At 40.0% G+C, this 17,903-nt stretch overlaps 1 protein-coding gene across 4 annotated transcripts in view; it reads right to left on the bottom strand.

Moving 5' to 3' along the window:
• Window positions 1–17,903, bottom strand: part of LOC108618968 (uncharacterized) — a 57,894-nt gene that overhangs the window by 7,416 nt on the left and 32,575 nt on the right. For 3 of the 4 annotated variants that reach the window (XM_089474897.1, XM_089474898.1, XM_018015207.2), the window contains exon 2: window positions 12,001–12,402. The gene's annotated coding sequence lies outside the window, so the exon portion shown is untranslated. Of the gene's footprint in view, window positions 1–3,092; window positions 5,272–12,000; window positions 12,403–17,903 lie in introns of those variants that run through there. The other variant, XM_089474899.1, reaches the window with a different exon arrangement.

The following is a 17,903-nucleotide window of genomic DNA, read 5'->3' as shown; positions in this document are numbered from 1 at the left end:
TACTGATCAAAATTATTTGATATCAAGGAATTGTTTGAATGCAAAATGAAGCAGTGCAGAACGAAGCCAAACAATAATAGAGAATTACATGCATACAGCAGGCATTAATTAAATAGTTAATACAACTGTGATAAATATTTTAAAGTTTGCTCTCGATATACATACATGCATATGCTTGCAACAAAATAGTTGTATATGTTAGATTGTGCCATTATTATTTGTAAGTTCTGTATAGATAATATACAGACATACATACATATGTAATCATAAGACATAGATCAAAGTTGAAATTAAACGGAACGGAACATACTAGAATCAGGATTGGAACAGAGCGAGTCGAAATTTTGCCTTATCCATTTTCCCTTTGCATGCAAAGTGCGTTTCCTGCTTTTAGCCATTCCTCTCGATCCCGTTCCTCTTCTTTGCTCGAACTCCACCACACTAGACTATAAATTTGTCATCTGCTCTATTTTGTTATTTTTCCTTAAAATTTTGTCTAAAGCAAACCCTCAAAATTATCAGAGAAGCTTTGTTTTATGAGAGATATGCTCTTCCAAGGCTGACTCGGGAAAGGTTACGATACCATCCTCTGGATGTGTCCTTCAGGCTGCAAGGCGCAGTTGAACTTCTCCATCCCCCCTCCCCTTAGCCCATAAATAGTTGAGTCAACTTCAGCTAGTGCTAATGCTAATGTCTGTAGTGTTTGTCTCTCCCCATTAATCATATCTCTGAATAATTGTTCCAATGAATAGATTGCAAATCAGGAGAACAAAGAGAGAAATTACAAATAAACTACAATTCTTCATAGCAACTTGTTGATTTGCTCTTAAGCAGACATTATAAAAAAAATATATACATATGTATGCAGCTATATACACACGTATATACTCGTATGTGTAGTAAAACACATAGCTATGCATAGGTCCATTGAAAAGTAGTTCAGTCCATTGAGGACTTGCCAAATAACATGTCCAGCAATTTCACTGCAATTGCAGTTGAAGTTGATTTACTGGCCGAAGCCCGTTGGCCAGGCTAACAATTCAATGCGAATTCCGAGCATTGCGAATGCCTTTATGCGCAGAACAATCAAATTATCAGACTTACAAAAAATAAAATAAAAGTAAAATAAAAGAGCAAAAGAGAAATAATACGAAAAACATAGCAACAAAATTTGAAAAAATGTTTAAAAATGAATTGGGTCCAATTTAATCTATGACACCATCGCCCCGAACTGCTTTCAAATAAACTAATTAAATTGAGGTAAAGCAACAAAATAACACAAGAAAAAACAACAACAACAACAACGACAACAACAACGACAGCAGCAGCAGCAGCAAAAATAAGGCGCAGGCAGTCAGCGGCTGAAAAAACCAGCGACTGCAAAGAATTATTTATTGCCAATAGACGAGGCGTCGCTGTCGCAGTCGCAGTCGGCGTCAGCGTCAACGTCAACGTCGCGACGTTGCCTTTCATTCAAAATGCAAACGCGCTAGGCTTGGCCTGGAACGTGGAACATATGGAACGTGAAACGTGGAACGTGCGCGGCTGGCTCTATGACGAATCTGAGCGCGACTGCGCAGCCACTACAAACACCGTTAGGCAGCGGCACCAGCAGCAGCAGCGGCGGCGCGAGCGCGCGCACGCGAACAGTTTTCATGTCTAACGATACCCTATGCTAATCGCATGCCAATCGTGGGGTATACCGGCATCACATGTTGTTGTATAGCCATACGTATATATATTGATATATGGCTATATACTGTATGATTTTATAAAATATTATTAAGTAATTTGAAAGAAGTTTTACACACTATTGGCTATATTATGATATACATATGTACATATATAGTGTGTTATTTTGACGATCTATTGTATAATACGCCAAATATCCACACACTCATATACACATACATACATACACACAGGGCTCTCCATATTTCACGGATCCATCTGACAGCACGGGTCATTTGGGATATATTATATTCGATAATGATTATATCCTGTTTTCTCTGATTTAAAAAAAAAAAAAAAAAAAATTAAATAAAAATAATTTATGTAGGGCTGTCAGATGGGTACGTCGAATATGGGTATCTCTATATATATATTTAATTTATTACTGGGTATTTGCCAGTCGCTCAGTCGTGTTTCAATCAGCTTTGTTACTATTTTACTGCCTTATATTTTCGAGTCGAGTTTTGTTATATATAAACTTTTATTTATTTATTTTTTTTTTTTTTGGTTTTTGTTTTACTTTTGATTGCCAAACAACAATTTGATTGTTGTTGTTGTTGCTGGTTCTACGTGAAGAAAAATAAGCGCGCTGGACAGGCGCTGACGCTGACGCTGGCGCTGGCGCATTCCGCTGCCTCGAATCCAGCTACGAATCACGTTCCATTTGATTGTTTCAGTTTTTCGGCTTTGCCTTTTTGGCTTTTATAGCATAATTTTTGTTATTGTTGTTACTTTTTCTATTTGGCTGCACTTTGCAGCAATATGCATTTGTTGTTGTTGTTGTTGTTGTTTGTGTTATGCTTTTTGGGCTCGGCAATTGCGCCCACAGTGCGACGGCGACGCCGCTGTCGATGCCCAAGCCGATGCCGGCGCCTGCACTTGGACACACTCCGAATCGAAAAGTAGAGCCCGAAAACAACTTCAAGACTTCAACCTGTCGCTTAAAGTTGGCCAATTAGACACGTTCACAGCGCGTATGAGTCAACAATCAGCGGCAACAACAACAACAACAACAACAAATTGACAACAAAAGTAAAATGTTATTTATGATTTTTGATTTCAATTTGTTGTCCTTGATTTGGGTTTGGCTTTTATTTCGATTTCATTAATGATTTGGGCGGCTCTTGGAGGCCAAGCCAGGCGCATGATGGAGCACTTGTGGGGGCGTGAGTGGCCGATGGAGAGGGGAAACGTTGCTAACAGAACACCTAGAAGTTGCCTAGCTCGCGTTTCACAACACTGGAGAAGCAAAGGTAGCACAAGTGAGGGAAACCTTATTAAACGAACACCTAGAAGTTGCTTTAACTAACTTAAAAATATAAATATATAATCTTTCTTCCAATCACGATTGAATTATTTACCACTCGTTTTCATATACTCGTAACATCTAGAATAATTTCAGAACTTTGCAACACTTTTTCACAATCCAGGTAAGGGCGCACGTTTAAGCGCATTGAAACACCGATTGGCACTGACACCTGTTGGTTCACTCGCTGTGCTTTTCGTACTTCCCATCCGAAAGAAAACTCATTTCAACATTATTATAATTTTTATTTTATTTTATTTTTTTTCATTATTATTATTTTGGGGGAAAGCCAATGTACGCTCTGCTCTAATTAATGTAAACCGTTCGCATTAGCACAACAATTGATATCGAAAGTTCGCTGCTTTTCACATTATTCGCAGGAAGTTGGCCCCGCCCCCTCGATACAAGTCTAACTAAAATAATGAATACAATATTTAAATTGAAGCTCACGCATTTTATTGTATTTCATAATTGGAGCAGCCCAAGCCAAAAGAAACCAGAAATCACCATACAAAAGCCCATTTAGATATCGGATGTCGTGCCCGATATGGAAAGTTTGGTCGGACTATAGCCAAAACATGATTCCAACTGCCAAATAATTGCCAAAGCGTTGTTTACATAAGCCAACAATAGCTGGGAAACCTAACTATAAATTAGCCCAATTTAGAAATTAATTATGCCTTACACCCCAAAGAACAGCTTCATCTGGCCAGAACTTTGCTAATGGACAGGGCCGACTGCATGATACTCATTCATTTCACAATATGAACGAGATAAATGATTGCTGCCAGATCTGAGACTATGGAGAATGTGGAGTTGACGAGGCAGAAACTATTATTTTTTTCATTTATTAGAACTTTAGGTTGATCTACAGATATACCCAATGATACCACTCGTAGAACTGTTCAAGTTACAGTTTGATTGCAGCTATACATAACTCCAAGTCTCTCAGCATCTACTGTAATCTTAGATCTATATTTAAACAGCAAATATTTCAAAACCAATATACTCTTTGCTCTACGTGAGCGAGTATTTTACACCAAGAGTCAACAAAGATTTTCAACATTTTGCAGTGATGCAATGAGCAAATGCTATTCGAGATTGGCGCTAATATATATTTATATTTGTATTACTCAAGATGCAGCTCAGGTATACTAGATGCATACGTACATATAGGAATATATATTCCCTTTGATCTTGGCTCTTCAATATTCTTTCGAGTCCAGCTACGATTTCAGTTAACTCGTTATAAGAGAATCTGATCTATCCATAATAGGCACAGCTCCAGTTCCCCAACTTCTTAAGACAATCGCGAAGCAGTGTTGCCACATCGCTGCAATTTGATAGCATTTGCCTTAACACTTGATCGAGCTGCTGAGCGTAACTTATGGCCCATAAACAACAAATAATAAAGAGCTGTCAAGCAGAAAACAATGAAAACTGAAGAGCAAAAATAATGTGCTGATGCCGAAGACCGAATGCTCTCTCCCTCTCTTTGATAGATAATATATGTGTGTATATATATGTATTATATTGGAGTTGGTTTCAATCGGAGATTAGCGTTGATTTGCGATCTGTCTGAAAGACTTCTCAGAATAGTCATCTCGCTCTCACTCAGCAACAAAAAGAACTAGCTTCACCAGTTGTCTCTTTTTATCTCTCTTTCTCTCTCTTACTCTCTCTCTCTCTCTCTCTCTCTCTCTCTCCAGCAACTAACTGGTTTGTGGTCTAGAAATTCCCACAGAATGCAGAACTGATTAGGCGACATACCTAGCTCAATCATCTGCTTATCGACAATTCAAGGCTAGGACTGAAAATACTACATCCTCTAGGTCTTTCGGGAACAAATACAATATAACAGCTCAGAATTAGTAGTAAATAAATAATAATTATTTATAAATATACTGGCATATTGGCCCACTCAGCAGTTGAGGTTCAGAGCTCGACAATAAGTTTAAGCAGTAATTTAGGAAACTTAAAAAAGATTTTTCTGAAAAAAGATTTTTCCTTTCATTTCATCATTGAATATAATTTAAATATATTACTATACATATATACTCAATTTTAATTTCAATAATCATATTATCACATTTCGCGCAAAGACTTATTACCTTCGCTGAAATCGTTTCAAGTTGATTTCAAAATGCTGGGGGACTCTCGGTTAGGGTATTTCGTGCAAAGAAAAAGTAAGTCACTTGGCTATCGATATGCCAACATCAGCAGCATTGCGCCAAAAGGCGTCGCTGTGGGGGCGACAAACCCCCTGCCAGCGCTAGCCCAGCCAGCCCCCTCCCCCCCCCCCCCCCCCCCCCCTCGCTGCTAGCCGCCCCCACACAACTGCCGGTGTCCAAGTGCTGAGGTTGAGACACGCGGCGCAGGTTTCGTTGGTCTTCGGTTTGCATATTTGCCGCCAAAGCGCCAAACGAATTTTCTGTTAAATATTTGTAGTTGCTCTCGTTGTTGTTGTTGCTGTTGGTTGTTGTTGTTGTTGCTGGTTGTTGCCAGCCGCAACTCGCAATGGTCTGGAATTTTAAATAAATGCGATTTAGTTGTGCAACATTTTTACTTTACTTTTTCTCCCCATGCCCGCAAAACAACAGCAGCGCAGCATTAGCGGCGACGGTGGTGCTGGTGGTGCTGGTGGTGCTGGTGGCTCGCTGTGCGAACACCACCACATGCCCCTCAAATTTATGGCAAATCATTTCAGAAATAGAGCAACAACAAAGAATTGAAACAGATTTTTATGTGTATGGAAGGAACTTAAGATAATATATATACGTCTAATAGAAGTTAATTAATAAAATATAATTAAAATAAATACATTTATAAAATATCGAACTTCATAAAATATCAAATAGTGGAAATCGACGCTTGAGTCCCAAAATGTTTTTCATATTCAAGCTTATACGATATAAAGGAAAATTGTATTAGCTATATTGAATAATATATTACATATATATAATACTTGCTTTTTAAATATAAAAAAAAATAAAAATAAAATATGAAGCGCTTTGGAAACCGAAATCCAAAATATAACAAAGCTATTGATTTTGTGGAACAAACTCAATGTGCGCGGATACCCAGGGAACTACAGAAGCCCCTCTCTTAGTATGTAGCTCTTATAAGTATGTAGGTTCTGAGATCGACGCGTTCATACGTACGGACCTATGGATACACAGACATGACTAAGGCGACTCAGTCCTGATCATGAATATTTATACTTTATGGGGTCTTCCACGTCTTCCTTCTGCCTGTTACATATATTTAACAAACCCATAATACCCTAATTTTTCATTTCCTGATCTTCTCAATCGTACATATTTTCTCACGAAATGATAAAAGTGTATTTTGCGAAAGGCTTTATCCGATCTCATTTAAATTAACTAAACTGATCTGCTGCTGAATATATGTTTCTTCTTCTTCTATTCATTCCATCTATACTCAAATCAAATCTATACTTTTCCGTTTGACCCATTTGTATTCAAGTTAGACACAAATATTTTTTGTTTCATCATCTAATAAAATTTTAAGAATCCCCTAAATACGCCCACTGGGTCGGGTCGAAGCTTAACGGGCAGCTACTTTAACCGTTTACCCATACAATATTTGACAGCTCAACAGCTTAATTCTATATACATGTATGTTCTACTTATGGGTAGAATTGGCGGAGTCAAACCAAAATTTTCCACAGAATTTCAGTCAAAATCTATTTAGCAGCTAATTCGCTGTCGAGCTACTCTACAGCCAAGGGCCTTGTCATCTGAATCGACCGCAAACAGGTATTACGAAATCAGCGGAGATCGACTGCGCTGTTCTAGAATAAATAAATGGCTACATTTGATATCTATTGTTAAGGTACAGAATTGGTATGTATATGAACTGCTTATATAGAGCCCTTAGCAACAGTAGTAAATCTAAGCAGAAAAACTAGTTTTACTTCGCTTAACATATCATGAAAAACAAAAAATTTAGCCTTTTCTTTAAAGTTTTTTTTATTTTTATTTTTATTTTATTTTATTTTTTTTTTAATTGCGTTCAGACTTTGGTAAATTTTTGTTTAATATGGAATCTTACAGGAATCTATACTATAAATAATATTTGTTCTGCAGAGAGGTGACTTTTATTTAAAGTTCTCTTCTAAGAGAAAAAAAGCTTTTTAATCGTTTCCGATTTTTGATTATATTGTACGTCTGACAAATCGGATTTGTCTATTTTACACTTTCGTGAATGAGTATATTGGTTTTGCCCGTCATGCTGTCCATCCGACCGTCTGTTCTTATGAGCGGGGGTATTGAGTATACCCACGCCTGTGTGTGTCCAAATTTTCCCGAATTATACATTCCGAAATCAATTTTTTAAAAGTATTAAACAATCTTTACAGTATACTGATCAGTAAATCCGTAGGTCTGCATGGAATATTTTAATTAAAAAGTTCTTATAGCTCTAAGATATATCTATTGTGGTAACATTATGTTATTTGTTGAATATCCATATAAACTCGAGTCCATATAATAGATAATGTATATTTATATTATAAAGCTTAGTTCCTCATGATCGTCTAGCTAGGACTATTATGACTCGCTTACTCTTCTAATAAAAGGGAAGCATACACACACACACACACACACACATGCATACAAATATAATATTATATAAACTTATATACATAATGTATATGTATAACATTTTTTTTGTTTTAATTTTTTATTCTGTGTTCGATTGGTCTGACGTGAAAGCGAGAGTGTGGCCATTGCAGTTGTTGCTGTTGCTGTTGTTGTTGTTGTTGTTATTGTTGCTGTTGTCCCAGTTACGCGCCAAGCATAACTTTAGCCAGCTACAGCAGACACGAAGAGCGCAGCGAACAGCAAAATATTTACAAAATATTCATTGATTTCAAGCCTGCTTTTTGTTGTTTATATTATTTTTTTTTTTTTTTTGTCTTCTTTTTTCTCTGTTGGTGTTGTTTGTTATTTGCTGTGTTGTGGTTTTTCATTTTAGATCATTTCTTTGTTGTGTGTTGTAATGGAGCCGCATAGATTAATCAATGGCGTTATATAAGGCAACAAAGAGCGCCAGGCGTGATATACGTTTGTTCATTGGCTTTGGGCAGCCAGCAGCAAGTGGAAATGGACATCGAATGAGGCAGATGTGGAAGTCCTCGGCTCCTGCTCACATTGTGGCTGCTGTCTTGCGCTGGCCTCCAATGGATCATTGCACGCGTCGCATGCGTAATTTGGTTGGGCATTTTCTTATTACGTATACGCCGCATGTTCCGTGGTGCTGCCCAACAATTATGTGGGCCGAATCTGTGTCAGTCAAACAGCCGACAATTTCCGCTAGTCAAAACCAAGTGCTCAAATCGATTGCTCACAACAACAACAGCAACCACAGCAACAGCAACAACAGCAACAGCAACAACAACAATAAGGCGCGCGCAAAGCGAGCAATAAAAAATCACTTGATTTGCATTTATAGCCAACAGCCAAAGTTTTGTGGAGTTGCTCCAAAAAAACTGGGCGTGGGAACATGCAGATCTCATGCCAGCCATGAATCCAGAGTCCACGGAGCACCAGCAACAGGCTAGAGATGGGAGGCAGGAGGCAGGAGGCAGGAGGCGGGCGCACCACAGGGCAGGGCTCGTTGGCAACAACTTTATTATGCAAAGTGAAGCGATTTTGATGACCGTTCGGGGGCGTTCGCCTTCCATCATGATTTGCCTTTAATGACAAAGTATTTAGCTGCCTGGCCTCAACTAGTTCAGCAAAAGGGCGACAGCAGCAACAGCAGCAACAGCAGCAGCTGCTGCCAGCACACCTAAATATCCCACTAAACATCCAATGGACATGGATTAGGAGCGTGAACTGTGCGCTTTGGCTGCGGGCAGAGAATTGTTTCGATCTCAGTTTCAGTTTCAATTTCGATTTGAATTTCAGCTTCAGTTTCAGCTTCATTGGGCTTTAATTAACACGACATGCGGCCAAAACACTTGGCCGCTAACTGGACAGATGCTAGCCTAGTCGTGCAATCTGGACAAGACTACACTAACTTGTTGACTCCATACTCAATGCACCTCAAATACTTGATAGGATGGAGCTACTTGACTATAGCATAACATTCAGAATTCTTTATATATGCTTAGACTTATTTTTCTTGAAGCTGCAATACTTGGACTTGACACAATAAACCAAATTTCGATTTCGTGTGATGAAATCAAGAATGTGCTGCCTAGAATTGTATCACTTGCTGATTGATTTGGGGAATTATACACACTTAGTTTAGCCATATTCGATATTAATACTCTCAACGAACTATATGTCAAACAGTGAACGAATGCACTTGACTATGATGGCGTTTAGTTTCGTATTGATCTTTATTCTACTTAGCTCGGGTTTTACACCCAGACTCATGCACATTATCAACCTAAAACTAATGCATCTATTGCTGAGTGTATAAGACTCAGCCTTGGTCTATTGCTTATTCTTATCCTATCGCTGAGTTTGTTAGGATCAGCGCTCGTGTCTTACATATCCTTGTTCTGGAGCTGCAAGGTTTAGTACTCATCTGTCTATAGAGTCCGTACATGTGACCCTTATCTTTCCCCATCGATCTTCGTCGATCTTCGTATATTTGTATATTCGCATATTCGTATGTTCATGCCTGAACAAACAGCTCAAATTTATCACAGCTGTCCAATCACTCAGAAGTTTGCGCTTGAAATTGGAGTTAATCTAGCTTTTATTCGGCTAAACGGTGCAGCACTGCTCTATTGCCTGACGCTGATTACGGCGAATGCTGGGACTGTTTTGGCTGACTGTGGCTCTGGCTGTGGCTTTGGCTCTGGCTTTGGCTCTGGCTTTGGCGCTGGGTCTGGCCAATGGATTGCATGTTGGTCAGGCAGCTTGATTGACACCTTTTAACTACCGTGGCGCAATTGGAGCCGACGACTTTTGCGACTCTTGTGTTAAGTTATTCACGGTGGCAGCAGCCGAGCCCCGTGACATATTTACCAGCAACACAAAGCAAAGCAAAAGCCAAAAGAGATCTTTCGCAATATAGCTGCGGCTCCATTGGCTCCAGTCGATTCCGCTGCGTGGCCAGGATTCCCAGATTCCGCAATGCCGACTTCAATTTCAATTTCAATGTCTTGCAATGGCTGAAATTGAATTTCTGCACTGATCGCATCAATAATTATGATTCAAAGTGTGGTGGAGACGGGGGAGGGGAACCTAGCTCCAAATTGCAGAGCTTACATAACATACACCCCACCTCCTACCCCTCTCCCTCCACTTCCCCTTCCCCTTCCCGCCCAGGGCGATGTCGATGCCTCGATTGGCAGCTGCCACGCCCAGCGATCGTTACCAGTTACCGAGTCCAACCAGTCCACAGCCGTTCGCGTGGCCCGAGTCCCGCTGTGCGGCGATTGCAGCAGCTCGCTGGAAAAATATTTGCACGTCGCATATTTAGTTAGCATAATTTGCTCTCTAATTCTCACTGACAGTTTAAGAATGTGACTGGTTCGCTGCAGCAACTGGTGTCGCTGCCTTTGTTGTTGTTGTTGTTGTTGTTGTTGTTGTTGTTGTTGTTCGTCATTGTCAACACTGTTTTTATTTTTTCCTCTTTATTATCTCATTTTTAGATTGGCACATTGCATATTATTTATAAGTGCAACTAGCCGAGTCCCAGCCAATCAGCGGCAGCCAGCTCCAATTACACCCACCGAGCGGAGGCGCCGCCTGGCGGCCAAACCCCGCACTAGCAGTCTGCACTGCCACTAATTAACGGTTGCGCTCAAACATCGCCTGTTGTCACATGCTAAACGAGTCTATATGGAGCGATCGATCCATGCCTTATAGTCCATATATCATGTCAGCGTTCAGTTTCAGCCAACATTTCAAATTTAGCATAAGATCGACTTCTACACAAACTATCAATTAGCTAGCTCATGAGGCGCTTGCTCTACAAGAGCTTTATTCCTCCATGTCTTCATTAAAATATGGGTTATTTGCCTTGGAATGTGATTTGCATCCCGGTTGCTCTGTTATTAACCAAAGTACAAATTGTAATTATGGAAATGGGTGTATCATCAGTGCCAAGCATTAGTCTGCTCTGGATCTATATGCAATATGTAGTCAATATGATTGAACTATATCGCGAAATTCAATGAGAATTTTTAAAATATTTATTTAACTTTTAATGATATCTTATTGAAGTTATATTTCATGAATTTGTACTTCAAGTGAATTAAATTATATTCAAATTTAAGGAAAAACATTTCTTAGTGAAACATGAATACTCATACAGTCGAGCCTCGATAATTTGTACTCTGCTAAATCGAAAATCGCAATAAATCGAGAAGAAAATTCTATCCCCTTAAATGAAAGACGCTCTCAATAATTCTCGATAACTTGACTTTCCTTGTAAATCGAGAAAAAAATGTATCCCCATTTCGAATTATCGGAATTCTACTGTATGACACTTTTCTATTAGAAATATCACAATATTAAATTGAAATATTATAAAAACAATCCATTCTGTGCAGAAGTTCTATATGAAGTCAACTCCGTTCCCCATGTCTACAGAGATCTTTGGACTTACGGTATTATCTATGAAATTGGGTAACAGATGAATGCCTAGTTTAAATGACCTATTTATGTCATTTAGCTCGAAAACTACGGATGTCATCTCATACAATACCAATTATTATAGAATATATATATTATATACTACTATTATTCTAGCAAATTAAACTGTCTGACTTATTCATAGAGAAAATTCTCCCCCAGCAATGTCATTTACCATTAGTCAACTTTAGCTGAAATATTTGTCCTCAACATTTGTGGATCTCCACATGGATTAACTGTTCATGTTGATCAGCTAAATGGATACGTCATAAGATTTCGGATTTCGGATTCGGATGGCAAATGCATTTCCGTTTCACTTGGCTCCAAATGGGCTCGACTTACCTTTGGATCTTAAGATATCACAGAATGGTTGTTTTGCATTTGCTGAAACGGCAACACTTGTTTGTGATCTTGTTGTTGTTGTTATAGTTGTAGTTGTGATTGTTGTTGCAAGTACCAGCAACAATTTGTTAGCTGATTTTCTCGCCTCTCCTCAGGTCTTGTCTTCAATGTGCCTTTGTTCGTTCTAATTGCTTCTGGCTATAGACAGATTCGCGTCTGTTGTCGCTGTTGTTGCGGTTGTTGTTGTTTCCCTTGGGTAAATTAGATGAATTTCAGGCAGCCTTTTAGACGCTTTTCAATGCAGCTGTCACTCTTGGCCAACACTTGTTGCTGCTGCTCTACATATTGCATAGGCAGCGGCAACAACAACAACATGACGCAGCCCAGCGTCAATTGGGGGCACTGCACAGAAAAAGAGATGGCAAAGAAAACAACGATTATAATATGGGATTTGATATACAATATAATGCAATTTCAGGGAACTATATGGAAAATGGTAAATTCTATATGCAAGTATGTATAACACTAGAGACAGGGAAAAGGACTGTTCATGCGCTAGTGGAGGACCAGAACCACTCGGTAATTTGGATCATGTGACATGACCCAAATCATATAAGAAATTCATACAATTTTCAGATCATTTCCTTGATATAGAAATAAAAAAAATGGATCCAAGCTCTTCTTCTTCTTCTTCAGAAGTTAGCCGAGGCCCTTAAATCTTCCTTTAAAAGGTGCGCAAGTAGATTTCGTGGATGGAAAACACAGAAATAGTTGTATGCATAGTTTGATATGTTGTAAGTATATAGAAATCGGTTAGACGGAACAGCCGAACGGTGAACGCAATTAGCGAGTAGAACAACGAAACGTAATGAAGCGGCGCGAAGGTTTTTATGGCCAATTACTGTTGGACTGGTTGAGGTCCGGGCAGCACCAGCAGCAGCAGCTCGATGCCATTGAAATGGAACGTAGAGCCGCGTAAAGAAAAAGCCAACAATTATATTAGCTGAAAATGTTGAAATGGAATTGCTTAAAGTGCGTAATTAGCATTTTAATGAGTGCTTAATTAAGAGATTTATAAACGGTAGCAGACAACTCCCAGGCCACGTCGAGCCGCACCAGCCGCGCCTAGCAGACCTATCAAGGCTGATTCGGGTCTAGGTCTGGGCAATGGCATTGCAATCGGTTCTACCTCATTGTAAGCCTCATCGGCAGAGGTAGAGGTGGTGGTAGAGGCGGAGGTAGAGGCCGAGAGACATCGTCATGCAGTTGCAGGCGAAAGGCGGAAATTGTTCGACTCAATGAGCGCACGCTTCAGGAATTAACCAAAAATTGCTAAATCTGCGAGGGGCAGGGGGAGGGGGCAGTGCAGTGGAGGGGTTAAATCTACCCATTTCCACATACTCCACTGGATCATCCCCAGCAGCTGCTGGGAGAGTGTGTGACAATGCATTTGGATATGTGAAAATGTGGATATTTTGGCTCTCTGATAGTTTCTCGATTAAAGCGGAGCTCGCACAGTTGGCCAACACTTGACGCCCAGTTAATTGCTTGCAACACACACTGCCACACACACACACACACGCACACTGGAATGGCCTACACATTTTTCTAGCTGTTTGCTTGCTCAGTACATCAAAATTACATTAGTTAGGCGCTAAGTCAACTGAACAGATACTTGTATATATACATATATGTATGTCTATATATGTATCTATATATGTATAGACAGCGATGTACTACTCGCCAGCTTAGTCGACCCATATTTATATGTCTGCTCGCATCGGGTTTCGGTGTCGATGTGTTAATTAGTTTACTTTTCCTTGCCTCACTCTGCGCTGTTCGCTCTTCTCTCTTCGCTCTTCTCTCTTTTCTCTACTCGGGCCACTCTTTGGCAACTGTTTTCTTAATGATCGCAATGGCTTTCCGAGCTGAGAGCGCATGGGAATGTTTACACATGGCGCGTTTCCTCAACCACTCACCCACTCCTCAATCTTATCCACGGCAGTTTAAATACGATCCATAATTATGGCATTTTAAGCATTTAGCATTACTTTCTTAGTTTGTTATACAAATTGGCTGGAATTTGAGAAGTTGTAGGTATAAAACAATCATGGAACTGCTCCAAAATAATTGGCAATAAAAATGAATGTCAAATAAATATAAAATAGAAGAAAACAACTTTTTGTTTCATATTTATATTTGATGTTCTATGGGAGCTAGAGCAGCATGAAGATATTACATAAAACTCTTACATATTATAAAAGCTACGCTCTTGTTTATACACGTGCTCTTCTTTCGTAGATGTCTATATGTCTATATGCTGTAATATATATGTTGGGTGTCTAATAAGATATGTATATAACAGACAATTTGAATGACTCGGAACTGTTTCTAAATTAGGTTCTTTAAAAAGTTAAATCTTCTTTTAAATCTTTACAATTTATTTGGAAAAAAAGGAGAATGGAAAAAGTAGAGCTGTACGACACCTGAAAGAAAACGCCTTTAAGAGTTTCTCTGTTACTTCTCTGATCTGTAGTACAATAATCAATCAATAAGAGCTCTGACAAATGCTCAATGTTCGTATTATCTGTGTTTAGGCATTAAGTGTAAACCCCATGCAATAATGCCTAAATTCTGAGTTCCTGGGCCACACCACATAAACCATTTCTTTGGCTATAGATGGCATAATGTGACTCCAGAGCATGAACCGTTTCCCTGGCTATGGAATACCTGGAGTCACAGTCCATGCGGTCTACAAATCACATGCATTAAATAGACTTTATACGATGCCGTTATCAGCGCCTCTACCGGGCTATCTCAGCTGAAAGCCGTGTCGTGACTATCTAAGCAGACGAGCGGCATAGCCCCAAATTGCAACTGTCTACACGAAGCAAACAAGATCGACCAGAGCAAAAGCAGCAGCTGTCGTTGCCCTTGAAATGATCCAAAGGCCTTGGCGCTTGCCTAAAGCTGGAGCAGGGGACAGAGTTTGGCTAGACGATGAGCGAGTCGAAAGACAAATTTGTTATCGATGCGCTAAAGCGAAGCTTAAATGGAAATTTGAGTGCTTTCCGCTAGCCAAGTGCTACACATCAGCAACAACAACAACAGCAACTATAAAAGAGACTCCATTATGCATGAAACACCGGCTCGATCAAAGCGCCAAAGACATCAATAAAATGATTGCAGAGGCAGCCAAAAGTTTGTCGGTGATTAAACAATGATCGTAAAGAGACAAAAACAATTATGGCCCAGGGGCGGCAAGAGGGCTGCCAGGCGAGACAGGCAGCCAGGTAGCACCGCCAGGTAGTCGACGTCATGCTGTCGGACGGTACGTGAGGTCGACAAATGTTTTACGCGAGATGCCAAATGAATGAATTGAATAAATTGAATGAGCGAATGCAGCCGAGAAGCAAATGAATCGATGCTGACTGCTGCACTACGAATGGAAGCCGCAAGCGTGAGATTGTGCGAGCGGAACTCGTAAATCAATGTTGTTGTTGTTGTTGCTAGTGTTGCTGGTGTTGCTGGTGTTGCTGTTGTTGCTGTTGTTGCTGTTGCTCTTCGCTGCCGTTTGCTGCTGATGATTGTCGTCATCTGCCGCTGTCCGGCCTAACTAACTGATCATCATCAGGCGCTAAAACGTTCGATAAGCGTCAAAACGTTTGACTCTTTGATTAATCGACTTGCCTGGAGAGTGTGAAGCAGAGTGGAGTGGAGTGGGGAGCTGGCGAGTGGAGCTGCCGCTGTCTGTGGCAGCCACTTGGGGCATTAATTGGGCGCAAGCTGTAAATTCGACTAACGTTTAATTGACGAACGGCTCGTCCGATCGTGCCACACGCATCTGTTGCCAGCAGCTGCCACATGCAACTGCCCCAGCAACAGCAATAGCAACAACAACTTAGGGAAATTGCAACACCGTTTGGCCAAGCTCTCCGCACAGTCCGATATCCGGTTGACTTCGAATTGTTGTTGAACAACTTATTAAATCATTTTTCTGCATATTTCGTTGCACTTTTTTTTCTCGTGCAACGGCCAACAAAAATAAAACCTCTCAGAAAATAAAAAACAAAACACAAATCAACAACAACAACAATCAAATTGGGGGGAAAAAGCAAGCCACAATAATAACTAAATAATAATATTGAGTAAATTCAAATGCAACGGAAATGGCAACTCGCGCGCTCTGTGCGAACTGTCGTATTCAGTTCTATATGGATCTGAATGGATTGGATGTGTCTTAGGCCAACGCTTCCAGCTGCTTAAGTATGCATTAGTCTAATGAATGAATGCATTTTTTACACACTTCGTAATATAGGGCAGAATTCTTTAGAATATTATCTAGTTCTAGATTTGTCACGCACTCAGTCATATAGAGTGAAATCTATAGAGTATAATCTATAATCTAAGAACTAAGCTGAGACTAACTTTATACGAGCAGTAACTATTAAACTCCTTACATACTACTAATGTAAAGAGAGCATATTAGCTTTTGTATAGGTCTATATATAGTTATTCCTCTATTTGTCTTCGCAATCTTACAAGTATTTGCTGCAGCTTCAGTGGCAATTGAATTCCGCCATAAATATCAGATATCATGTGGAATCGATCTGGCAATATTATAGGAGCAAACTTATACGCTTAGAGCGCCTTCCGAGTAGAAACGGCGATCCCTTGAGTCTCGAAAATTGAAACTATCGAAAATTATCGAGAACGAATGGTTTTCAAGAGAAGAGAACTTGTTTCGATTTATCGCGATTTTCGATTTAGCGGCGTACAAATTATCGAGACTCGACTGTATTAAAATATGATATGCATTCAGTATCTTTCTGGCAGTGGAGCGCAGTTGATATTACTATTACTCTTACGAAACCTACTAAAGTCAGCTCCCTGGTCAAAGCAAATCTTCTCTTAATTCTGACTTGCATTTTCGACCACTTTCTACAAATTCTGAAAACTGAAACTGAATATGACATTGCTGACATTGCTTTAGTAGTATTAAAGAAACTCTTACCGGTTTCACTGTTTTGCGCTTAGCGACCACTGACCTAAAGTTCTATAGGCGAAAACGCTTTAATTTAGAGCAGCTTTCACGCCGGGTCGATCTGTTGCACCTGAAAGTGTCTGAGCCGACGACACCTGGCACCAGCTCGAGCTCAGCTCATCGTGAATTGAAACCTTGAGACCTTGACAATGCGAAGAGTTCAGAGTTCTGTAGCAGCAGCGGGTGCAAGATCAGGACCTGAAATCTACATACGTATTTCCATGCATGCGCCATTCCAGGTTCTCATGCGCAGTGCTCGACCTCGGTCGCTAGCTGAGCGGAGCAGCATTTCTCATGGGTTTTCACCTGCGACTTTTTGCACGTTCCCATGCACCTTTACACTTGGCGCTGGGGCGCACAAGTTAACGCGCCACGCCCACCAACTCCCATTGTTTGCGGAGTATGTCGAGAAAGTTTTCGTTTTCATTTTCATTTTCATTTTCAGTTTGCTTTTTTCTGCTTCTGATTTTTTTTTTTATTTTCAATTCATTTGCAGCTGGAATTACACTCGAAAGAGTCAAAGAACTGGCAAAAATGCGCATTGACTTGCGGCAGTTGGCTCTGCGACATTTTACAGCACTAAAATAGTGTTGCCTAACGACCGCAAGTCAAAAAACACATTTGGCAGCCTGAACGACACAATTTGCCATTTTATTGAGATTTCCCTAAACAAAGGGAAGTTGCTGTCATTGGGATCGCTTGAAGTGGGTAAAGGTGCTCTGGCCGGAGGTACGAAAGGTGTCTTCTGCTTCTTCTTGGAAATTTTGTGCAAGGTTTATGAAGTCTTTGCGATGCTGAATATGCCAACAAAATCACAGTTGAGACTCAACTTTATGGCCAATAAGAGAGCTCAGAGTTC

The sequence above is a fragment of the Drosophila arizonae genome, chromosome X (assembly GCF_054131065.1).
Source record: "Drosophila arizonae isolate 15081-1271.41 chromosome X, UAZ_ARI_1.0, whole genome shotgun sequence".
Lineage (NCBI taxonomy): Eukaryota > Metazoa > Arthropoda > Insecta > Diptera > Drosophilidae > Drosophila > Drosophila arizonae.
Note: the sequence above shows the minus strand (reverse complement) of the source record. Positions and strands in the feature narration are given on the sequence as shown.